The 20,426-nt window shown below is 41.0% G+C and overlaps 1 protein-coding gene across 2 annotated transcripts in view; it reads left to right on the top strand.

Moving 5' to 3' along the window:
- Positions 1 to 5,867: 5,867 nt before the first annotated feature.
- Positions 5,868 to 20,426, top strand: part of Tmem45a (transmembrane protein 45a) — an 81,273-nt gene continuing 66,714 nt past the window's right edge. Inside the window, exon 1 of one of the 2 annotated variants that reach the window (XM_006522395.4) lies at positions 5,868 to 6,488. The gene's annotated coding sequence lies outside the window, so the exon portion shown is untranslated. The remainder of the gene's footprint in view (positions 6,489 to 20,426) is intronic. The other variant, NM_019631.3, reaches the window with a different exon arrangement.

Genomic DNA, 20,426 nt, shown 5'->3' with positions numbered 1-20,426 from the left:
ATCTAGGTCCACGTCAGTTTAGCAAGTCCGACTAGATACTATAGGGGGAACCATCCAGTTAGCCTGGTGCTCTCATGAAAGGAATAACGAACATCATGCTCCGTGATGGTCAGGGAAGAGTTCCAAACTTCCGATTTTTGTTTGCTTTTGTTTGTTGGTTGGTTGGTTGGTTTTAAAGAATCCTCAACTTCTTTCTTCTAGGAGGTCATCTAGGAGCAGTAAAAAGATGATTTCATTTTGGAGAGGGCTTCATCAAGGGACCAAACTGGTGTACAGAGAAATGTGGCCTAGGAGGAGATGAGGTGCAGACTCAGAAACTTTTTTTTTTTAATAAGTTAGCTGTTTTCACAGGTAGTTGGTAGAAACAAAAGAGATATCGTGGATCCAACTCCAGTTTCCTCCAGCTGCACTATGCTGAGCCTTGCTGCAGTCTAGCACAGCCAAGTGACACAATGCTTCCATTACCATAAACATCCCTTAGGATGCCTTTTTATAGCTACGCCCACTTCTTTTCCAGCCTTCACCTTCCTTAAACCTGAACAACCACTCACTTGCTCTCTGTTTCACAAGTTTGTCATTGGAATGCATTACTTAAGCACAATCATGAAGCAAGTGCAAAATGATCTTGACCTTCGCATTAAGTTTGGAGAGCTTTTTTGTACATGCCGATCAAAGTTTAAAAGTTCTCCCTTATTCCCGTTTCTCTGGAATATTTATGGTGCTGAGTTTTGCTAAGACCTGTCTCCACACATTTGATATTTTATGACTTTATTTTTCTCCTATTGATAACATGGACTATACTGATTGATTTTTTTTTTTTTTGAGTGCTGAACAAGACTTACATTTTGGGAAAACTCTGTGTGTGTGTGTGTGTGTGTGTGTGTGTGTGTGTGTAATTCCTTTTATAAATTGCTGCATTGCATTTGCTATCCTTTTGTTAAAGAGTTTTGACCTCCTTATCTTGTCAGGGACTGATAATGGAGATCCAATGGAAGGATTCTCATGGAGCTTTCTTGATAGGAATGTGAATGTGAGTGGGCTACAGTTTTTACTGGTGTTTGGTTTCAGCAAAGTGGTTATAAATGAAGTCTTAAAGCATTCTTTTTTAAATCTAGACTTCCCTTCCCCTTATCCTTGGCTATTGAAGGAACAAACTGTAAGTTTACTATAGTTCCCTCCACTCGTATGTTTCTTTTTCTTTTTCCTTTTTCCCCTGAGTGTTCTACTCTGTACTAGTAACAACAAGAGTGTATTTTTTTAGTGTTCACATGTATTTATTATTAGACATATTAGACTACTATATAACTGTCTTTTCATGAAGAAAACAATACAGTTAAGCCCAATAGATGTGAATTTCTAAATGCGACAATAAAGACCTTATTCAAATGTTATTTCCTCTTGTGGGCCTCACTGTATGTCATTACTTTGACATATATTCATATGCACATTTTAAGTAACACTGTACAATTTGTTATAGCTGGAAGAAAACTGTGCTTGTGTGTGTCTGTAATTCCTTTTATAAATTGCTGCATTGCATTTATAAATGCACAGAAGAAAATTGTTTTAACACAGATGCTACAGAAAAGAGAGTTAATCCTGAATGACTGAGTGTTCTACTGGGTGCTAGTAACAACAGGAGTGGTTTTTTTTTTTTGTTTGTTTTTTTGTTTTTTTTTTTTTTTTGTTTTTTTTTAGTGTTCATGTGCATTTATTTATTAGACATATTAGACTACATTATAATTGTCTTTTTACACAGAAAACAAGACAATTTCACTCCATAGATGAGAACTTCTTTCTTTCTTCCTTCTTCTTCTTCTTCTTCTTCTTCTTCTTCTTCTTCTTCTTCTTCTTCTTCTTCTTCTTCTTCTTCTTCTTCTTCCTTCTTCTTCTTCTTCTTCTTTTTTTTTTTTTTTTTTTTTTTTTTTTTTTTTTATTTTCGAAACAGGGTTTCTCTGTGTAGCTTTGGTTGTCCTGGAACTCACTCTATAGACCAGGCTGGTCTCGAACTCTTTTTTTTTTTTTTAAATCCCGTATATCCTCCCCACATCCTGCTCCCCAAGCCTTCTACTCCCACTTCCTAGCCCTGACATTACCCTGTACTGGGGCATATAATCTTCGCAAGACCAAGGGCCTCTCCTCCCATTGATGGCCAACTAGGTCATCCTTTGCTACATATGCAACTAGAGACACAAGGTCTTGGGGGTACTGGTTAGTTCATGTTGTTGTTCCTCCTATAGGGTTGCAGAGCCCTTTAGCTCCTTGGGTACTTTCTCTAGCTCCTCCATTAGGGGTCCTGTGTTCCATTCAATAGATGACTGTGAGCATCCACTTCTGTATTTGCCAGGCACTGGCATAGCCTCACAAGACATAGCTATATCAGGGTCCTGTCAGCAAAATCTTTCTGGCATATGCAATAGTGTCTGGATTTGGTGGTTGTATATGGGATGGATCCCAGGGTGGGGCAGTCTCTGGATGGTCCTTCCTTCTGTCTCAGCTTCAAACTTTGTCTCTGTAACTCCTTCCATGGGTATTTTGTTCCCCATTCTAAGAAGAAACAACGTATTCATACTTTGGTCTTCCTTCTTCTTAAGTTTCAAGTGTTTTGCAAATTGTATGTTGGGTATTCTGAGTTTCTGGGCTAATGACCAACTATATGGTCTATTTTGGAAAGGGTACAATGAGGTGCTGAGAAGAAGGTATATCCTTTTGTTTTAGGATAAAATGTTCTGTAGATATCTGTTAAATCCATTTGTTTCATAACTTCTGGTAGTTTCAATGTGTCTCTGTTTAGTTTCTGTTTCCAGGATCTGTCCATTGATGAGAGTGGGGTGTTAAAGTCTCCTACAATTATTGTGTGAGGTACAATGTGTGCATTGAGCTTTACTATAATTTCTTTAATGAATGTGGCTGCCCTTGCATTTGGAGCATAGATATTCAGAATTGAGAGTTCATCTTGGAAGATTTTACCTTTGATGAGTATGAAATGCCCCTCCTTGTCTTTTTTGGTAACTTTGGGTTGGAAGTTGATTTTATTCAACATTAGAATGGCTATTCCATCTTGTCTTTTGGGACCATTTGCTTGGAAAATTGTTTTCCAGACTTTTACTCTGAGGTAGATCTAGAAATGGAAGTAGAAACAATAAAGAAAAACCAAAGTGAGACAACTCTGGAGATAGAAACCCTAGGAAAGAAATCAGGAACCATAGATGAGAGCATCAGCAACAGAATACAAGAGATGGAAAAGGGAATCTCAGGTGAAGAAGATTCCATAGAAAACATGGACACCACAATCAAAGAAAATGCAAAATGCAAAAAGATCCTAACTCAAAACATCCAGGAAATCCAGGACACAATGAGCAGACCAAACCTAAGGATAATAGGTATAGATGAGAATGAAGACATTCAACTTAACGAACCAGTAAATACCTTCAACAAAATTATAGATGAAAACTTCCCTAACCTAAAGAAAGAGATACCTATGAACATACAGGAAGCCTACAGAACTCCAAGTAGACTGGAACAGAAAAGAAATTCCTCCTGACACGTAATAATCAGAACAAAAAAATGCTCTAAATAAAGATAGAATATTAAAAGCAGTAAGGGAAAAAGATCAAGTAACATATAAAGGCAGGCCTATTAGAATTATACCCAACCAGAGACTATGAAAGCCAGAAGATACTCGACAGATGTTATACAGACCCTAAGAGAACACAAATGCCAGTCCAGGCTACTATACCCAGCAAAACTCTCAATTACCATAGATGGAGAAACCGAAGTGTTCCCCAACAAAACCAAATTTACACAATATTTATCCACGAATCCAGCCCTTCAAAGGATAATAAAGGGAAAACTCCAACACAAGGAGGGAAATTATGCCCTAGAAAAAGCAAGAAAGTAATCCTTCAACAAACCTAAAAGAAGATGGCTGCAAGAACAGAATCCTAACAACAAAATCCTAACAACAAAAATAACAGGAAGCAACAATTACTTTTCCTTAATATTTCTTACAATCAATGGACTCAATTCCCCAATAAAAGACATAGACTAACAGACTGGATACATAAACAGGACCCAATATTTTGCTGCATACAGGAAACCCACCTCAGGGACAAAGACAGACACTTGTATGTTTCTATACCTGTTTGCATTTTAGTTACTTACTCTGCAGTCAGCTTTTCCTTTACCATGACAAAATAAACAACTTAAAGTAGGAAAAGTTTTTTTGGCTTAAAGTTCCAGAGCTTTCAGCCTTAGTCACTTTTGGGCCTATGATGAGGCAGACTATCATGGCTGAAACACATGGTAGAGGAAGTCTGCTCGTGGCTAGTCAGCAAAGAGAAACAGGAAAAGGCTGGGGCCAAATACATCCTTTAAGACCATGCTCTGCCACAGTCAAACATTGGATGGAGCTTGGAGACTCTTATGGAAGAATAGGAGGAAAGATTGTGGCCCCTAGGGGAATAGAAACTCCACAGGAAGACCAACAGAGTCAACTAACCTGAACCCTTGGGGGCTCTAGAGTCTGAACAATCAACCAAAGAACATACATGGGCTGGACCTAGGCTTTCCTGTTCATATGTAATAGATGTGCAGCTTGTTATTCATCTGGGTCCCAAACAACTGGAATGGGAGCTATACCAAAAGCTGTTGCCTGTATGTGGAATATGTTGTAGCTGGGCTGCCTTGTCTGGCCTCAGAGGGAGAGGAAGCACCTAGGCTTGCAGAGACTTGAAATGCTAGGGTTGGGGGACACTGTATGTGTGTGTGTGTGGGGGGGGGGTTCCACCTGCTCAGAGTAGAAGGGGAGCAAGGATGGGGGAAGGATTGTGAGAGGAGATGACTGGGAGTGGGGGGCAGTAAGCCGGATGTAAAGTGAATAAGTTAAAATATTTTTAAAAAGAAAAAAAAAAGAAAGAAAGAAAGATAACGCTTCACAGTGGTCTAACTTCTTCCTATCATGTCTTGACGTTAATGGTTCCACTTTCTCAGGCTTTAATACATGTCCTCTGTGGACATTCTAGGTGCAGACTGACATCTTCAGCGTCAGTGGATTAGAAGCCAAGCCTATGGCCTCACCATAATGTGGTTCCCTGAATGCTGGGATTTCTAGTGGGTCTACCTTCTGTCAGCCTTCCAGAGTCTCTTCCTTCTGGCTTCTGTAGATGTCCAAGGGGGCCAATTATGTATAGCCATGAGAAACTTGAATCTACATTCCTGCAAACGGAAGCAATCTTTTTTTCTTTTGTGAGGAGCCTGTCCTAGTAGTCAACAAACATGATGTCTGTTGACGGTAATGTATGAAAAGCTAGCTAATCCTTCCTTGATGACCAGCCCATTGTGAAGCAGCTTCCCATGACAGAATGTGCACCACTGAGCACAGATGATTCTGAAAGCTCACCACAGGACACGAATGACTTCATACACAATCAAACATGTTTGGTGCAATTCTACAGTCCTCAGACATCAAAATGAGAGTTCGCGATGTCTTCCCAACCATTACTCCTTTCAGCTGTAAAAGATCCTCAAGCATTTCCTCCCCACCGCCCTTTTCTTTTAAGCTTTTTTTTTTTTTTTTTTTTTTTTTTGCACTCACCCAGGGCTTCTTCACAGAAACGACCACATTTCTGAATAGCTCACGTCTTACTAAAAGGTTCATTATTCCTGAACCTTTATCCCAAAATAGCGCTCTCGGACACCCACTTTTCTTTTGCCAGAGAAGGTGTGGATAGAAAATCTTTGAGGCGGGACTGGACCGCCCATTTGAAGGCGTGGGTACGGTACTTCTCCAACCCCTTCTATTTGGAAATGCCTGCCCCCTTAAGCTACTCATCCTGATTCTTGTCCCAAACGATAACGACCCCCCTGCTTAAACAAACTAGTCCCTTAGAAGGCCTGCCCTCACGGACCAAGGGCAGGGGCAAGCTCTGAGTTCTAGCGACCCTTCCAACTACCCCACCCCAGACCCCACTGCCACGCAGTGCCACATCAGCGACTGCACAGCGCGCCCAGCTAAGTTCCTTTCTAGGATGCGAGTGGCCCAGTGGGTGGAGGCAGATTGAGCCCGCAGGAGTGGCGGGCTGCTCCACCAATCGGCAATCAGAGAGGAGGCTTTGCCTCCAACTGCAACCCCAGTCAGTGCCCCGCCGGGGAAACCAGATGAAGCACATCTGGACAGCTGTGCTGAGAAAGTTTGTGGGCCTCTTCCAGGCCTGCCACCCGCAAGGCACGTCCCCCACGTAGCCTCCTGCTAGCCACTTACTACTTAATTTTTTTTTCCCCAAGAAGCAATAAGCAACCCACGCTTGAATCTTTTTCTCTCCCTCCCCCCCACCCCCCATGTGAGGCGAGGCCACATCACATTCAACACAGTTTAGTTTTCATGGGGCTTTGAGATCAAAAGAACAGAAACAGCAACCAAAGCTCAGCTGCCTTCTGATCCTAACTGACAAAGTGGGGAGAGTAAGGTGTGCGCAAACAGGACAAGTTGGGTAAGTTGTGGAGACTTGGGGACATCTTCCTCCTTGTCCTGCTGAGCTCTCTAGCCTGTGCCTTTGCTCTTCTTGCCAGACTTCTGTTTGTTAAGGGGAGAAAAACATCTCATGCTGGGAAAGACTGTAAGGATATCGGGCTTCTTTCTTTTCTGTTTTTGGGGAAATGTTTGGTTTGCATTTTAAAATTGATGAGGGTTGGAGAGTTGGTGCTCATATAAGATTTCTTGGGAACAAAATTTTGACTGGTGTTTTGTTGTAAACCTTTCTTCATCCTAAAGTTATTCTTCTCGACTTCTTCTCCTTTCTTTTCCTCCCTTCTCCTTCTCCTTCTTCCTCCTCCTTCTCTTCTTCCTCTTCTTCTCCTTCTCTTCCTTCTTCTAACTCTTCTTCATTCTCTTGCTCTTCTTCTTCCTCCTCCCCCTCCTGTCCTCCACTATTTTGATGGATGACTGAGAAAACTCTCTGGTGTATTTAGAATTAACACAACGTTTGACAAATTATTTAAAACTTGAATCTTATAAAGGACTTACTGGATCCTTCACTTAAGTTTGTAGTTGAAAGTGCCAATATCATATCTCAAAGAGGGAGATCTAAATTCCTCTTAGGTTACTAACAAAATAATTAAATAAGTGATAGACCTCTCTGTGTGTCTGCAATCCTATAATTACATACTTAACCTGTTGTTCCATCAAAAATAATATCCACGGTGTTTATTATACGTGCGCGCTTACAGATAGTTCTACTTTATACGTCATGATTTAGCAATGAGGTGGTGGAAAATGCTGACCTGCTGGTGGCTCAAGGCCCATTCCTTCTGAAACATCTATGGTTCCCTCTGCCTGAGTAATGTTCCGAAGTTCAGAGTTCTGTTGCATGCTGGTTACTGTTTGGGGAAGATTTGACTCAAGTAGATCTTTAGCTTCTGGCTCTTAAAGCACCATTTGGGAATTTAGAGCAGAAATGATTACTTTTAGAGCATGTTTTTGTCCACAAAGGTAGAACAGTTTCAGAGGATTTAGAAATGCTGGGTTAGAAGGGTATTATTGCAAAGAGGCAATGAGAGTTAGCTCGTCTTGACCCATTCACAGTTTCACAGTAGATCTTGGGTAAAGCGCTGTTCCCCAATTTTCTCCTTTATAATGTGTTAATAATAAGCAATCATACATACTGATGAGGTCTAGAGTGTTGAGTTAAAGCATGCCAGTTATTAGGCTAGCCTGGCATTCATTCCTTATTGCCTTCCTCCCCGGCTTCTGTGCATTTCTTCAATAGCATTCCGACTTCCCTCCTAGAAACCAGGATTTATTCAGTTCCGCAAACTTGCTAGCCAAGGCATGATGCAAGGTTGTCAAAGAAAAGGCTTCATGAATGGATAGCAAAGAAGAACTGGTTGGGGCCTTAGATGTAGAAGGTTCTGGAGTGTATACGATAGAAAAGGCCATCTGAATGTAGGCTGGTTTCATGGAAACAGTGCCATTTCTTTCTTTTCTTTTTTTTTTTTTCAGTTTATGTACTCTGTTTTATTAGATATTTTCTTTATTTACATTTCAAATGCTATCCTGAAACTTCCTTATACCCTCCCCCACACCACCTTGCTCCCCTACCCACCCACTCCCATTTCTTGGCCCTGGCGTTCCCCTGTACTGGGAGGGAGGGTTGCTAGTTTGTTTTAGGGGTGGTGGTGGGAAGGGGTCGTAGGGCTGAGACAGCATCTAGGAGCAAGGCAAAATATGGCAAAGGTTCAAGTGCTGGAAAGTGTGGAGCTATCCTTGGAGCATTGAGAACATCTATGAGAAGTGTGTGTGTGTGTGTGTGTGTGTGTGTGTGTGTGTGTGTGTGTGATGGAGGTAAGCTTTCTGCTGAAAGTGCAAGCACCCTGAGAGGGGTGGGGTTGCCAGTGAAGGAGAGATTGTGAAGCAGATTGATATGGGCATGGTAAGTTGACCTGACACCAGTGCCAAGTAGTGGCTTTGGGAAATGATTCATTTCTGGGGTCTCCACAGCTTGTCCAACACGCTCTCCTCCTGCAGCCCGGGTGGGCTAGGCTAGATGCTCAGCAGGACCTGGCAATGTGAACATCTGCAGTGATGTCTTCTAGCTCTGATCTAGTGGCCTGGTACCCTGGGCCATTATTTTTCATTAACAAAGGCCACTTTGAAATCTTTTACAGGGGTGTGATTGTTTAGAACCTTGTCTTGTTCTCGTAATAGACCTGACATATGCAGGAAGACCTTTAACACTCTGTTAGTAAAAATCATCTATCCCTATGACATATATGTAAGTAAAGGGTCACATTTGAGTTCTTGTGCATTCTCTCAATGACATTGTGGCAGAGAGCTGGGTACTGGTGTGGCAGCTGACCACCTGCCTGACCTCAGGCAAGATGCTGAGCCATTATGACCCTGTGTTAAAAATTTGTGGAATGATTTTCAGGGTCTTTTACCCTTAGATGGTCATATATTCATTCATCTCCTACTAGTTTGGGAACAGTCTGTTATCCACAGATGGCTATTTTACACATCTAGCTATTATTTTTGATAATTTAACAGTTAGCAAGTGTTCTGAGTATTCAACTCGTGGCATCTTCTCAGAAGGAAACCTTCTGAGAATTTCTACCCCACAGAGCCTTGCTTTTATTATCGAGGAGACAGAGCCACAGGTAGATTAAAATGCTTGCCCGCAATTCATAGTGAACAAGTGGTAGGCATAGACTTGGTCTAACATCAGATCCTCAAGCTTTAACCATTAGGCTACACAGTCTTATGAGAAACTGGCTCTTCTTCCTCCTTCCCCTTCCTCTCCTCCTTCCTCCCCACTTTGTTCGCTTTCTTATTCTCTGTTTCCTCTTCCTTTCTTAGTAGGGTTTTGCTGTGCAACTTATGCTAGCTTCATATGTGTAGCCCTCTTGTCTTACCTTCCTGAGTCCTCAAATCCAATGCCCACCATGCCAAGCTTCATTGTTCTAGTGTGTGGTGGTAAGAAAGAACTAGCCCATGGAAAGAGGATCACTGGAGCCAGGGCTGCATTGGTAAAATTTGTCTGAAGAGGACAGGATAGAAACAGGAATCATCATATTTGCCTATGACATAAGTCTCATTGTAGGCAAACATCTGTCTTTTTATCTTGTTTGAACATAACTCACTGTAGTATCTGGATTTAAAATACACACTCAAAAAATGTCACTTGGTGTCAATTGGTTGACTATCTGATTTGAAAAAGGACCTAGGAGACCACTGGTGTGTTACTGAATTTTTGGTGTGGAAGCACAATCCTCTTTTTTTTATCCTCTAGTGTACTTGGTTCTAGATCACCCCCAAACCTTCACAAGAGCAATTTGGAAGTAGCATGCCCCATCTGGGGAACAACATAAACTATTCATTTGTCAGAATCCCCCTGCCATGTCTATTTGTCAATTGGTGAGTTCGCAAATGGAGTGAGAGAAATACTGAGTTTGAATAAATATTAAAAGGCCTTTGAATCAGGTTATTGAGGCCATGGCCTCCTTTCTCCCTCTCTTCTGCTCCCAGATTTGCAACAAATATGTGCTTTCCCCTAAATGCTGTTGCCTCGAAGTACTGCATTATCAATTATCATTTGATGGCACAAATCAACAGAGCTAATCATTCATCAACTGAAACCCATTGTCCCCACTTCCCGAGCTCTGCTTTTACAGGTGTCCACAACCACACCCAGCAGGGCAGTAGCAGAGAGCCGAGCAGCCAACACACAGCCTCCTTTTCATAGTTGGGTCTTATTCTCTCAGACTTTCTCTACAAGTCTCTTTTTAGCTTAATTAAAGGTTATAAATGGTACTTCATCATACTATACTGACTTTTGCTTCAACAATGATCTCAACACTATATAATATACACACTTCGAACCTGAGAGTTGAGGCACACACATCTTCATGAGGATTATTAGCTTGTTGCAGATAAAAGACGGAGACACTCAGGTGACGACTGTTTTTCTAAGGTCACATTGGCATCCAGAGAAGCTTGTCTAATGGGGTTTGTTTTTATGGTTTCCTCTCACACACTTGGTCTGTGTAAAGTCTGCCCTTGGCTTTAGCAAGCCAGCTATGGACTTTGACACTTAGCCTGTCTCTGGAAAACCGTGGAAGACAATGAGTCCTTTCTCCCAAACCACCCATTACCACTTTGGATTAGCCTGTTTCCCTGAGGTGCCTTAGATGATCCTAATATGGAAAAAGGTTCAAAGGCAAATGACTTGTTCTTGCTGTCCTGAGCAGAGATGACCGTCCTCTATGCATTTTTTTTCCCAAGAGAAAACAATGTAAAGGTCACGAGTTAGAACAAGGTGGTCATTTCCATGACAAGAACAAGGTGACTTTATCTGCACCTTTCCCGATGACATCTGAAATTCCACAGGCTCTAGAAAATATTTACAATATTTCACACGATTCTCTCTAATAGAGAGAAAATGGGATTTTAGAAAAATGCCACATCTATGAAAAACGATCTCCCAAAAGGAAATTGTGCTACTTGATTAGGAAGAAAAATTAAAGGATTTGGATTTTAGTCTCTTTTGGTTGGCTACCATTGCCACCTCCAAAAGATCACAGAGTTCCTTGGACTGTTCTACAGAGTATTATGGTATTAATACAGCTTTCCTGATGAGTTCCCAACTGGGGCTCTTCCAAGTGGGCTGGTACCCTTTCTCTCAGCACTTAGAAGTAGGCCAATAGGCCCTGTTGGAGGAAAGTTCCACCCAAGCTCCTAGCTAAATAAATAAATGAACAAAATTAAATCAGACCTCTTCTGGGATGCTTACAGAGGGTGCTTTTTAGCCTGCCGCTTCCTTCCTGTGACCACTCACTGTTCCAGCCCTGATTTATGCTGTGCTCCTGTTAACTCCCTGCTGCAAAGCCAATGTTTCCTGAATGCTGTACTTACCTCTTGGGAGTAGTAACCCGTGTAAGTTCCTTGAGGACACAGTGAAAGCAGTGATAGGAGGAAAACTCACAGCTCTGAGTGCCTCCAAAAAGAAACTGAAGAGAGCTTACACTAGCAGCTTGACAGCACACCTGAAAGTTCTAGAACAAAGAGAAGCAAATAAATCCAAGAGAAGCAGACAACAGGAAAGAATCAAACCAAATAGAAACAAAAAGAACTATACAAAGAATCAACAAATCCAGGAGCTGGTTCTTTGAGAAAATCAGCAAGATAGATAAACCCTTAGCCAGACTAACCAGAGGGCACAGAGACAGTATCCAAATTAATAAAATCAGAAATGAAAAGGGAGACATAACAACAAAGTATATCTTAAAATAACTATTCTGCTTGTTGAATATCAACAGTTGAAAATATTAAAATCATGTTCTACAGAAAAAGAAGTTACCTTATTCATTCTTTTTGTTTTGTTTTGTTTTTTGTTTTGTTGTTTTTTGTTTTTGAGACAGGGTTTCTCTGTGCTGTCCTGGCTGTCCTGGAACTCACTCTGTAGACCAGGCTGGTCTTGAACTCAGAAATCCACCTGCCTCTGCCTCCCAAGTGCTGGGATTACAGGCGTGCACCACCACTGCCCGGCCACCCTTATTCATTCTTGATGACCTGAAAGTATAATGACTCCACTTCTGATTTGAATCAACAATCAGTTGCCAAACTAACACTGTTCTTTTGGCATAAGGACTGTCTATCTTTGATCCAAAGTATATCATAAAATATATTTTCTGTAATGAGCATCTGTAGAGGATTTTTAATCTATCAACACGGCTATTCTGATCTCATCTGAAGACCTTCTAGGTCTCTGTGATCTGGACGGAATGCAGACACGCCCTTAGTACACACCTTTAATCCTTCTGGCTGGCTGGAACCCTTTTGTGCACACCTTTAATCCCAAACATGAAGTCTAATTGAGGGATAGACAAAATGAGAGTTAGAGAGGGATTGGGTGGAATGAGTCAGAGACAGGATACACCCAACTCTCAGGAGGAAAGCTGTTTAAGAGCAATGCAAGGAAAGTAAATTTGATTAAATTCAGTAGAAATATCAAAATCCAAAGTTCATGATATGAAAGATTTTACAATTTCAGATAAACATTTTTTTACAAAAGATATTAGTACCTTAAATATCCCTGAAACAATAAACTAAAATATCATAATAATGAGATTATGGGCAGAACATTTTCTAATTTGTAAATCCAAAATCTGAAACGTCTTTCTCTGAATCAGAATATCACTATATAGCCTAGGTTGGTCTCTAACTTATGGTCTTCCCAGCCTCGGTCTCTTACCTCCTGGGATTATAGATATGTGCCACGATGCCTGGCTGAAAATAGGAAAATTTTGAAGTATTTATATGATGAACAAAAAATTTCAGATGCATTTTGGATTTCTGGTTTTCTGATTAAGGATGCCATAAAATCTATACAAGTGTTGCTAAATCTGACAACCTGGAAAGTAGAAAGCCTTCGGCTTCCAGACGTTTAGACAAGAGATCCCCAACTCTTCCGTACTTCAAAAGACATTTCTCATACACAGTAGATCTTACATCTTCATTTTTAGCAAAAACAGACTAAAATGTTGCATGCCACTTTGATCTTGTGTGTGTGTGTGTGTGTGTGTATTCCCTTATTCCATTCTCATTCCTTTTTCTTAATGTGTCATTTTAAGTTAAAGACTCATCTTTCTTCAGCACTATAAGTTTTTTCTCTCATTTTTGATTTTTTTCTCTATTCACAAACTAGGCATAACACCAATGATTGTAGAAACATTAAAAGCAGATAAGAAGCTAAAAATAGAGATGTTATAGTACCTAGTACACTCAGGCTTTTTTTTTTCTGTGTACTTTAATATAATAAACAATAAAGATTTAAATGTTGAAAGCAGTAATGGAGAGGGGGGAAAAAAGGGAACATTGAAAATGATCACACCCAGACTGGAAAGATGGCTCAGTGGTTAAGGGCACTGACTGCTCTTCTAGAGGTCCTGACCTCAATTCCCAGCAACCACATGGTAGCTCACAACCATCTGTAATGGGATCGGATGCCCTCTTCTGGTGTGTCTGAAGACAGCTACCATGTACTCATATACATAAAACTTAATCTTTAAAAAACAAAAAAAGAAAAGAAAGAAAGAAAGAGAGAGAGAGAGAGAGAGAGAGAGAGAGAGAGAGAGAGAAAGAAAGAAAGAAAGAAAGAAAGAAAGAAAGAAAGAAAGAAAGAAAGAATGAAAAATGATCAGATCCACATCTATAGTAGCTGAGCCTTGGAGATATGGCCCAGAGGAAGTCAGGGTGATGGAAAGGAAGATGCTGAGGAAGGATGAAGGAATTAGGGTTAGAGGCATGGAGGTATCATCCCTTTAAGCGGGTACCATGGAAGATAGACTCCCCCAGTCTCTTCATCCTGGTGTTTAGTTCTGGACTCACTTTTGGTATTCTCTGCATATGGCGTAGACTGCTCAAAAAGCAGGGTGATGGTTTCCTCTTTCTGCTTCCATGAATTGAATCGATACCAAACTCGCCTGCAGCGCGTGAGGGGTGCTTCCTACATGTGTAATGTTTTTTGTTGGGCTGGTTGGTCCCTATTTCTACCAGTCACTATGAGAAAAACAATGAAGTGGTGTACCGTGCTGGGGTTTGTCTACGCTGTTTGCTTCAGAACTGGACAGTTGTGGGACCATGCATGCTATGACGTGTTTACTTCACAGAAAGACACATGTGCTATGACTGTGTTTGTCAACCTTAGATGGTAGAGGCTGTGTCTTCACTTTGAAAATGACATAGCCTACACATAGAGAATAAGGTTTCTAACTTCATACAGTGGTTAATTCAGAATTTAAATCCAAGATTTCTTCTTTCCAATCTCGGAACTCAACAGAATGCCATGTATACTATTATTCTTAAAAAGTAAATACACTTATTTTTTTGTCAGTTTCCAGGGTGTAGTAACTTCAGATCTAGTGTGGGCAACTGGAGACAGGAATCCATGGGTAAATCTATCTCCTTATTATCACTGCCCAGATCTCTCTCAGCATTCTTTATGATCCCAGGGCAGTAACACAATTGTCTCTTGGGACCTTTTGGTTAAACACCCATCACCCTTTGCCTGAAGCACTACAGTGGATCTCAAAGTATTTGTAAAAGACCTTTTAACATTTGTTCTTCAGATACTTACAGCCTATTCTTATTTGATTAAAGACATTTACATAGATTTTTTTCCTTCAATTTCAAATTATCAAAATATATTTAATTTATTTCTATATGTTTCCTTTTAGTTTCATTATTCCATGAAGATGGAAACCTACTCTTTCTAGACTAGACTGGTCTACAGAACAGTTTTTTTTTTTTTTTTTTAGACTTCCTGGAATTTTTTTTCTCTATAGACTTAAACATTATACTTTTAAAATTATTATTACTAGGTATTTATTTCATTTACATTTCCAATGCTATTCCAAAAGTCCCCCACATCCTCTCACACCCACTCCCCCAACCACCCACTCTCACCTCTTGGCCCTGGCGTTCTCCTGTACTGAGGCATATAAGGTCTGCACAACCAATGGGCCTCTCTTTCCACTGATGGCTGGCCAGGCCATCTTCTGATACATATGCAGCTAGAGACACGAGCTGGGGGGGGGGGGTACTGGGTAGTTCCTATTGTTGTTCCACCTATAGGGTTGCAGATCCCCCCCCAGCTCCCTGGGGACTTCCTCCAGCTACTCCATTGGGGGCCCTGTGACCCATCCAATAGCTGACTGTGAGCATCCACTTCTGTGTTTGCTAGGCCCCAGCATAGTCTCACAAGACACAGCTATATCAGGGTCCTTTCAGCAAAATCTTGCTAGTGTATGCAATGGTGTCAGCGTTTGGAGGCTGATTATGGGATGGATCTCCGGGTACGCAGTCTCTAGATGGTCCATCCTTTTGTCTCAGCTCCAAACTCTGTCTCTGTAGCTCCTTCCATGGGTGCCTTGCTCCCAATTACAAGAAGGGGCAAAGTATCCACACATTGGTCTTTGTTCTTCCGGAGCTTCATGTGTTTCGCAAATTGTATCTTATATCTTGGGTATTCTAAGTATCTGGGCTAATATCCACTTATCAGTGAGTACATATCATGTGAGTTCTTTTGTGATTGAGTTACCTCACTCAGGATGATGCCCTCCAGGTCCAACCATTTGGCTAGGAATTTCATAAATTCATTCTTTTTAATAGCTGAGTAGTATTCCATTGTGTAAATATACCACATTTTCTGTATCTTTTCCTCTGTTGAGGGGCATCTGGGTTCTTTCCAGCTTCTGGCTATTATAAATAAGGCTGCTATGAACATAGTGGAGCATGTGTCCTTTTTACCAGTTGGGGCATCTTCTGGATATATGCCCAGGAGAGGTATTGCTGGATCCTCCGGTAGGACTATGTCCAATTTTTTGAGGGACCACCAGACTGATTTCCAGAGAGGTTGTACAAGCTTGCAATCCCACCAACAATGGAGGAGTGTTCATCTTTCTCCACATCCTCGTCAACATCTGCTGTCACCTAAATTTTTTATCTTAGCCATTCTGACTGGTGTGAGGTGGAATCTCAGGGTTGTTTTGATTTGCATTTCCCTGATGATTAAGGATGCTGAACATTTTTTCAGGTGCTTCTCAGCCATTCAGTATTCCTCAGGTGAGAATTCTTTGTTTAGCTCTGAGCCCCATATTTTAATGGGGTTATTTGATCTTCTGGAGTCCACCTTCTTGAGTTCTTTATATATATCGGATATTAGTCCCCTATCAGATTTAGGAAAGGTAAAGATCCTTTCCCAATCTGTTGGTGGCCTTTTTGTCTTATTGACCATGTCTTTTGTCTTACAGAAGCTTTGCAATTTTATGAGGTCCCATTTTTCGATTCTCAATCTTACAGCACAAGCCATTGCTGTTCTATTCAGTTATTTTTTCCCCTGTGCCCATATCTTCAAGGCTTTTCCCCACTTTCTCCTCTATAAGTTTCAGTGTCTCTGGTTTTATGTGGAGTTCCTTAACCCACTTAGATTTGACCTTAGTACAAGGAGATAGGAATGGATCAATTTGCATTCTTCTACATGATAACCGCCAGTTGTGCCAGCACCATTTGTTGAAAATGCTGTCTTTTTTCCACTGGATGGTTTTAGCTCCCTTGTCAAAGATCAAGTGACCATAGGTGTGTGGGTTCATTTCTGGGTCTTCAATTCTATTCCATTGGTCTACTTGTCTGTCGCTATACCAGTACCATGCAGTTTTTATCACAATTGCTCAGTGGACAGCTTTAGGTCAGGCATAGTGATTCCACCAGAGGTTCTTTTATCCTTGAGAAGAGTTTTTGCTATCCTAGGTTTTTTGTTATTCCACATGAATTTGCAGATTACCTTGTCTAATTTGTTGAAGAATTGAGTTGGAATTTTGATGTGGATTGCATTGAATCTGTAGATTGCTTTTGGCAAGATAGCCAGTTTTACTATATTGATCCTGCCTATCCATGAGCATGGGAGATCTTTTCATCTTCTGAGATCTTCTTTAATTTCTTTCTTCAAAGACTTGAAGTTCTTATCATACAGATCTTTCACTTCCTTAGTTAGAGTCATGCCAAGGTATTTTATATTATTTGTGGCTATTGAAAAGGGTGTTGTTTCCCTAATTTCTTTCTTAGCCTGTTTATCCTTTGTGTAGAGAAAGGCCATTGACTTGTTTGAGTTAATTTTATAGACAGCAAAGCCCTCTACAGAACAGTTTAAAAGACATTTTCACTACTGGCTTCTTTAAAAGACTGCAAGGCATCCAGACAGTTTGTGCAAACAAATAAGTAGTGCAAACAAAAAAAAAAGTCACTCATTCTTCCTTTTAGCCAACCCTACCCCTAAAGGCTTTTTTTCATTTCATTTCAAATAAAGCCAGATCCTTACCCTTTATTAGGAAGCCTTAAGCCACTTCATATAGCTTTGCTTTTATACCTACCATCTTTCTTTTTTTTTTGAAATTATAATTGTTAGCATTCTATCTGAACTCTACCCTGCAGTTACCTGGCAACAGCCAGGTATGCTCCTCCCCACAGTTACCTAGCAACAGCCAGGCAGGCCTTACCCACTATTAAAGGGGCTGCTTGCCCCCTCCTCCCTCTCTTACTCTTGCTTCCCTCTTGCTTCTCTCTTGCCCTCTTGGGCTCTTCCCTTCCCCCTTCCCTTCCCTCTTCCACATCCCAATAAGACATAGCTCCTATCTCTTTATCTTTTCCTAAACATATCAATGATGTAAATACACCATTTCCCCTTCCCTACAAATCCACACAAATCCCCACCCACCTCAGTACTCTTTCAAATTCATGGTGTTTATTTGCTTTAACTGTTGTTACCTGTGTGTTTCTAAAAACATAAATACAACCTGTTCGTTCTGTATAATGTTTCCTGTATGAATATAATTCCAGAGCAGACAATTAGGTTTGGACAATCAATTGGTGGGCTCTCCTGTGGGGAAAACTCAATCTCCCACTCTCAGCATTACTTACTTTCCTGTTTCCATGCAGTCTGAGGCCTCCCCTGTCTTTCTCCCAGTCCACATTAGCATGACTATGGTGCCATCCTAGTTAAGCTAATGTTTAGTCAGTCATACTGTAGAAACTTTATGGGTGTAGTTTTTTGACAATTCTAGAAGACACAATCTGACTGCAAACCCCCTTGTGCCTCTGGCTCTTATTTATCTTCGGGTACCTTCTTTTACAATGATACCTGTGCCTGAGGTGTCCGAGTTGTGTTGTAGATGTATCCATTGGGACTGGGCTCCACAACACTGCAGTTTGATTGGCTGAGGTTTTCTTCAGTGGTCTCCTTTTGTTGTCAACAGCCATTTTCTTGATGAGAGGCGAGGGAGTAAGACTAACATGTGTCTGTGGGTATAAGGCCAAATGTTTAGAATGTAGTTTGAGATTGTGCAGGTTTAATAAAGTAGTTGTTGTAGGTTCTCCTTCAAGGTCCATGGCTTCACTAGCCCTGGGTACTTAACTAGGTTATCAGTAACATTTCTAGCATGATTTCACTCTCATTGAGCAAGTCTTAAGTCCAATTAGAGAACTGTTGGCTACCACTAAGTTGTGCATACCAGTACTGTACCCTTAGGGTTATTGGACCTGGTGGATGTTGTGATTCATAGGCATAACTGGGTAGGGCTGCCTTGCTTGCTTCTCTCGTTTGAAAGCCTGCATGGTGCCTTCTGGCAGCATGAAGGCAAGTCCCCAGAGAGAAGGGTTTCAAGTCAGTTCCTGCTCAGGGGCGTTAATCCCTGTGTCTAAAGAATGTGGTTTCCACCCTCTTCCATGCCAACCTCTGCTCACTAGGTGTCCCCACTGCTAATAAAGAGTGTTCAGGCTTTGGGGAAAAGTGAGTCACAGTGACTGAGAATGTGATAAACACTTCCATTTGTTCTTTCATCTGTTTGATCAGTGGTTCTCAGTCACTGAGACAGCGATCCTCCTCCTTCTTAATGCTGAGACCCTTTAATAGAGTTCCTCATCTTGTGGTCACCCCCCAACCATAAAATTCCTTTATATTAGATCAAGCATGGGCAAACACTTTCATCGCTGCCTCTTGGGCAGTGAGGACCTTTCACTGACCTTTCAGAATGAGCAACATGTGAGGCTTAAAACCAAGTCCCAGAAAAGATCTGGGCAACTTAACTTTAGTAGCATTACCTGATGCTCCCCTGGCCACCTTAGTGTGAAGACGCTTCATGCCTCATAAGTGCTTTTGGGTTGTTTGTTTCCTTCTGAAAGAACAATACTTTGGAGAGCTCATTCCAAATGCCTCTGAGATTGGGGAACAAAATGAAGATAGTCCATTGTGGTTACCTTGCTCCCATTGGGGAAGATTATCCATTAGGAAGCTTGATTGCCATTGTCCAGTGCTTAGGTAAAGAACTGAGGTAAAGTCTTTACTCTCGCCAAACAGTTTCCTGTCTGGTGTGGCTTTGACCTTTGATGATTGCTGTCCAGAGAATATTCTGTATGGGAGCAGCTAGGACTCTCGCCTCATCTCACCACTGCACATGCCTGTGGCAACAATGCCAAGGTAGCAGCTACAGGCAGAATGATTCATTGAGCTATAGAGAGCCATGGCTTCTAGAAAACTGACCTGCCAGTAGTTTTGGTTTTGGCTTGTTTGTCTGTTGTCTACTCTGATGATTTCTGGACTCTTGGAAGATGATTCTTTTGTCTTTTGTTAATTAATTGTCACCCCAGTGACAAACCTTCTTATGCTTTAATTTTGAGAAATGTATATTTAATATTAACATTAAGTATATAAATATTAATCTATATTAATATTAATATTAAGTAGAATATATCAAGTTATTTTTGTCAAATTTTGGATGACTCTGAGGTAGGTGGTTCAAGGACCTTTTTTAAAGTTGGCTAAAGGAACATCTCTGCTCTGTGATATTTATAATTGTTGAAAAGTGGGCAGAATTTTAAAGCATTTTCCTTCTACAACAGATGAGTACCATAGCTAGATTTATCTTTGGTTTGATATCACTAGAAATATGTTAGTGCTTCCTATGATCCTGGTTATGAAGCACCGAAGAAAACTCATAGACCAGAAGTAAACGAGATGTGAATCCTCCCTGCTCCAGGACTTCACCAGAAGAGACTGTCTAAGGGAGAAGAGTCTCAGAGCAGGTAGAGTTCAGATTTCTTGAGCTGAACATTGGTGAGAGGACCTTAAGGGAGAATGAAGGTGACTAGATTTCAGAGTGTTTGAAGAGAGAGAGTTTTAGAGAGAAGGGGAGGCGCCTTAGATTCCTTAGGGGATCCCTGGGAAGGATCAGCATCACAGGTGAGCAGAGGCTTTTGCTGGAACTAATGATAGGCTAGGATTTAGGGTTGTTATGGTGTAGGTATAAACATATCTGGTACAAAGTCAAATTGTGGAAACTTAATTCCCAGGTTTGTATGCTAATGTGGTGGTGGGTCCTTTAAG

This window comes from Mus musculus, chromosome 16 (assembly GCF_000001635.26).
Source record: "Mus musculus strain C57BL/6J chromosome 16, GRCm38.p6 C57BL/6J".
NCBI classification, from domain to species: Eukaryota; Metazoa; Chordata; class Mammalia; order Rodentia; family Muridae; genus Mus; species Mus musculus.
This window is presented reverse-complemented; position numbering and strand designations above follow the sequence as displayed.